This window comes from Lytechinus variegatus, chromosome 4, assembly GCF_018143015.1.
Source record: "Lytechinus variegatus isolate NC3 chromosome 4, Lvar_3.0, whole genome shotgun sequence".
NCBI lineage: Eukaryota > Metazoa > Echinodermata > Echinoidea > Temnopleuroida > Toxopneustidae > Lytechinus > Lytechinus variegatus.
In genome coordinates, this window is record NC_054743.1 from 14,378,007 (window position 1) to 14,384,006 (window position 6,000).

Genomic DNA, 6,000 nt, shown 5'->3' on the forward strand with positions numbered 1-6,000 from the left:
CAAAATTAAAGGGAATAAAGGGCTATTTAGACCATTTTTTTATTTAAAAAAAGTATTTTTTTTCAAGGGGCCCCCAGGGATATCCCGACGGCCTAGCCAGGGTAACCACCTATCCTAACTTGTAGAACTTGATTCGGGCAACAAGATAAACACCTGCTTGACCCGGCGCATGCACATTAAGGGGGCTCAAATTAACAAAATTAAAGGGAATAAAGGGCTATTTAGACCATTTTTTTATTAAAAAAAGTATTTTTTTCAAGGGGCCCCCAGGGATATCCCGACGGCCTAGCCAGGGTAACCACCTATCCTAACTTGTAGAACTTGATTCGGGCAACAAGATAAACACCTGCTTGACCCGGCGCATGCACATTAAGGGGGCTCAAATTAACAAAATTAAAGGGAATAAAGGGCTATTTAGACCATTTTTTTATTAAAAAAAGTATTTTTTTTCAAGGGGCCCCCAGGGATATCCCGACGGCCTAGCCAGGGTAACCACCTATCCTAACTTGTAGAACTTGATTCGGGCAACAAGATAAACACCTGCTTGACCCGGCGCATGCACATTAAGGGGGCTCAAATTAACAAAATTAAAGGGAATAAAGGGCTATTTAGACCATTTTTTTATTTAAAAAAAGTATTTTTTTTCAAGGGGCCCCCAGGGATATCCCGACGGCCTAGCCAGGGTAACTACCTATCCTAACTTGTAGAACTCGATTCGGGCAACAAGATAAACACCTGCTTGACCCGGCGCATGCACATTAAGGGGGCTCAAATTAACAAAATTAAAGGGAATAAAGGGCTATTTAGACCATTTTTTTATTAAAAAAAGTATTTTTTTCAAGGGGCCCCCAGGGATATCCCGACGGCCTAGCCAGGGTAACCACCTATCCTAACTTGTAGAACTTGATTCGGGCAACAAGATAAACACCTGCTTGACCCGGCGCATGCACATTAAGGGGGCTCAAATTAACAAAATTAAAGGGAATAGAGGGCTATTTAGACCATTTTTTTATTTAAAAAAAGTATTTTTTTTCAAGGGGCCCCCAGGGATATCCCGACGGCCTAGCCAGGGTAACCACCTATCCTAACTTGTAGAACTTGATTCGGGCAACAAGATAAACACCTGCTTGACCCGGCGCATGCACATTAAGGGGGCTCAAATTAACAAAATTAAAGGGAATAAAGGGCTATTTAGACCATTTTTTTATTAAAAAAAGTATTTTTTTCAAGGGGCCCCCAGGGATATCCCGACGGCCTAGCCAGGGTAACCACCTATCCTAACTTGTAGAACTTGATTCGGGCAACAAGATAAACACCTGCTTGACCCGGCGCATGCACATTAAGGGGGCTCAAATTAACAAAATTAAAGGGAATAGAGGGCTATTTAGACCATTTTTTTATTTAAAAAAAGTATTTTTTTCAAGGGGCCCCCAGGGATATCCCGACGGCCTAGCCAGGGTAACCACCTATCCTAACTTGTAGAACTTGATTCGGGCAACAAGATAAACACCTGCTTGACCCGGCGCATGCACATTAAGGGGGCTCAAATTAACAAAATTAAAGGGAATAAAGGGCTATTTAGACCATTTTTTTATTAAAAAAAGTATTTTTTTTCAAGGGGCCCCCAGGGATATCCCGACGGCCTAGCCAGGGTAACCACCTATCCTAACTTGTAGAACTTGATTCGGGCAACAAGATAAACACCTGCTTGACCCGGCGCATGCACATTAAGGGGGCTCAAATTAAAGGGAATAAAGGGCTATTTAGACCATTTTTTTATTTAAAAAAAGTATTTTTTTTCAAAGGGCCCCCAGGGATATCCCGACGGCCTAGCCAGGGTAACCACCTATCCTAACTTGTAGAACTTGATTCGGGCAACAAGATAAACACCTGCTTGACCCGGCCCATGCACATTAAGGGGGCTCAAATTAACAAAATTAAAGGGAATAGAGGGCTATTTAGACCATTTTTTTATTTAAAAAAAGTATTTTTTTTCAAGGGGCCCCAGGGATATCCCGACGGCCTAGCCAGGGTAACCACCTATCCTAACTTGTAGAACTTGATTCGGGCAACAAGATAAACACCTGCTTGACCCGGCGCATGCACATTAGGGGGCTCAAATTAACAAAATTAAAGGGAATAAAGGGCTATTTAGACCATTTTTTTATTTAAAAAAAGTATTTTTTTTCAAGGGGCCCCCAGGGATATCCCGACGGCCTAGCCAGGGTAACCACCTATCCTTACTTGTAGAACTTGATTCGGGCAACAAGATAAACACCTGCTTGACCGGCGCATGCACATTAAGGGGGCTCAAATTAACAAAATTAAAGGGAATAAAGGGCTATTTAGACCATTTTTTTATTAAAAAAAGTATTTTTTTTCAAGGGGCCCCCAGGGATATTCCGACGGCCTAGCCAGGGTAACCACCTATCCTAACTTGTAGAACTTGATTCGGGCAACAAGATAAACACCTGCTTGACCCGGCGCATGCACATTAAGGGGGCTCAAATTAAAGGGAATAAAGGGCTATTTAGACCATTTTTTTATTTAAAAAAAGTATTTTTTTTCAAAGGGCCCCCAGGGATATCCCGACGGCCTAGCCAGGGTAACCACCTATCCTAACTTGTAGAACTTGATTCGGGCAACAAGATAAACACCTGCTTGACCCGGCGCATGCACATTAAGGGGGCTCAAATTAACAAAATTAAAGGGAATAAAGGGCTATTTAGACCATTTTTTTATTTAAAAAAAGTATTTTTTTTCAAGGGGCCCCCAGGGATATCCCGACGGCCTAGCCAGGGTAACCACCTATCCTAACTTGTAGAACTTGATTCGGGCAACAAGATAAACACCTGCTTGACCCGGCGCATGCACATTAAGGGGGCTCAAATTAACAAAATTAAAGGGAATAAAGGGCTATTTAGACCATTTTTTTATTAAAAAAAGTATTTTTTTCAAGGGGCCCCCAGGGATATCCCGACGGCCTAGCCAGGGTAACCACCTATCCTAACTTGTAGAACTTGATTCGGGCAACAAGATAAACACCTGCTTGACCCGGCGCATGCACATTAAGGGGGCTCAAATTAACAAAATTAAAGGGAATAAAGGGCTATTTAGACCATTTTTTTATTAAAAAAAGTATTTTTTTTCAAGGGGCCCCCAGGGATATCCCGACGGCCTAGCCAGGGTAACCACCTATCCTAACTTGTAGAACTTGATTCGGGCAACAAGATAAACACCTGCTTGACCCGGCGCATGCACATTAAGGGGGCTCAAATTAACAAAATTAAAGGGAATAAAGGGCTATTTAGACCATTTTTTTAATTAAAAAAAGTATTTTTTTTCAAGGGGCCCCCAGGGATATCCCGACGGCCTAGCCAGGGTAACCACCTATCCTAACTTGTAGAACTTGATTCGGGCAACAAGATAAACACCTGCTTGACCCGGCGCATGCACATTAAGGGGGCTCAAATTAACAAAATTAAAGGGAATAAAAGGCTATTTAGACCATTTTTTAATTTAAAAAAAGTATTTTTTTTCAAGGGGCCCCCAGGGATATCCCGACGGCCTAGCCAGGGTAACCACCTATCCTAACTTGTAGAACTTGATTCGGGCAACAAGATAAACACCTGCTTGACCCGGCGCATGCACATTAAGGGGGCTCAAATTAACAAAATTAAAGGAATAAAGGGCTATTTAGACCATTTTTTAATTAAAAAAAGTATTTTTTTTTCAAGGGGTCCCCAGGGATATCCCGACGGCCTAGCCAGGGTAACCACCTATCCTCACTTGTAGAACTTGATTCGGGCAACAAGATAAACACCTGCTTGACCCGGCGCATGCACATTAGGGGGCTCAAATTAACAAAATTAAAGGGAATAAAGGGCTATTTAGACCATTTTTTTATTTAAAAAAAGTATTTTTTTCAAGAGGCCCCCAGGGATATCCCGACGGCCTAGCCAGGGTAACCACCTATCCTAACTTGTAGAACTTGATTCGGGCAACAAGATAAACACCTGCTTGACCCGGCGCATGCACATTAAGGGGGCTCAAATTAACAAAATTAAAGGGAATAAAGGGCTATTTAGACCATTTTTTTATTTAAAAAAAGTATTTTTTTTCAAGGGGCCCCCAGGGATATCCCGACGGCCTAGCCAGGGTAACCACCTATCCTAACTTGTAGAACTTGATTCGGGCAACAAGATAAACACCTGCTTGACCGGTGCATGCACATTAAGGGGGCTCAAATTAACAAAATTAAAAGGCTATTTAGACCATTTTTTTATTTAAAAAATGTTTTTTTTCAAGGGGCCCCTAGGGATATCCCGACGGCCTAGCCAGGGTAACCACCTATCCTAACTTGTAAAACTTGATTCGGGCAACAAGATAAACACCTGCTTGACCCGGTGCATGCACATTAAGGGGGCTCAAATTAACAAAATTAAAGGGAATAAAGGGCTATTTAGACCATTTTTTTATTTAAAAAAGTATTTTTTTCAAGGGGCCCCAGGGATATCCCGACGGCCTAGCCAGGGTAACCACCTATCCTAACTTGTAGAACTTGATTCGGGCAACAAGATAAACACCTGCTTGACCCGGCGCATGCACATTAAGGGGGCTCAAATTAACAAAATTAAAGGGAATAAAGGGCTATTTAGACCATTTTTTTATTTAAAAAAAGTATTTTTTTTCAAGGGGCCCCCAGGGATATCCCGACGGCCTAGCCAGGGTAACCACCTATCCTAACTTGTAGAACTTGATTCGGGCAACAAGATAAACACCTGCTTGACCCGGCGCATGCACATTAAGGGGGCTCAAATTAACAAAATTAAAGGGAATAAAGGGCTATTTAGACCATTTTTTTATTTAAAAAAAGTATTTTTTTTCAAGGGGCCCCCAGGATATACCGACGGCCTAGCCAGGGTAACCACCTATCCTAACTTGTAGAACTTGATTCGGGCAACAAGATAAACACCTGCTTGACCGGTGCATGCACATTAAGGGGGCTCAAATTAACAAAATTAAAAGGCTATTTAGACCATTTTTTTATTTAAAAAATGTTTTTTTTCAAGGGGCCCCTAGGGATATCCCGACGGCCTAGCCAGGGTAACCACCTATCCTAACTTGTAGAACTTGATTCGGGCAACAAGATAAACACCTGCTTGACCCGGTGCATGCACATTAAGGGGGCTCAAATTAACAAAATTAAAGGGAATAAAGGGCTATTTAGACCATTTTTTTTATTTAAAAAAGTATTTTTTTCAAGGGGCCCCCAGGGATATCCCGACGGCCTAGCCAGGGTAACCACCTATCCTAACTTGTAGAACTTGATTCGGGCAACAAGATAAACACCTGCTTGACCCGGCGCATGCACATTAAGGGGGCTCAAATTAACAAAATTAAAGGGAATAAAGGGCTATTTAGACCATTTTTTTATTTAAAAAAAGTATTTTTTTTCAAGGGGCCCCAGGGATATCCCGACGGCCTAGCCAGGGTAACCACCTATCCTAACTTGTAGAACTTGATTCGGGCAACAAGATAAACACCTGCTTGACCGGCGCATGCACATTAAGGGGGCTCAAATTAACAAAATTAAAGGGAATAAAGGGCTATTTAGACCATTTTTTATTTAAAAAAAAGTATTTTTTTCAAGGGGCCCCCAGGGATATCCCGACGGCCTAGCCAGGGTAACCACCTATCCTAACTTGTAGAACTCGATTCGGGCAACAAGATAAACACCTGCTTGACCCGGCGCATGCACATTAAAGGGGCTCAAATTAACAAAATTAAAGGGAATAAAGGGCTATTTAGACCATTTTTTTATTTAAAAAAAGTATTTTTTTCAAGGGGCCCCCAGGGATATCCCGACGGCCTAGCCAGGGTAACCACCTATCCTAACTTGTAGAACTTGATTCGGGCAACAAGATAAACACCTGCTTGACCCGGCGCATGCACATTAAGGGGGCTCAAATTAACAAAATTAAAGGGAATATAGGGCTA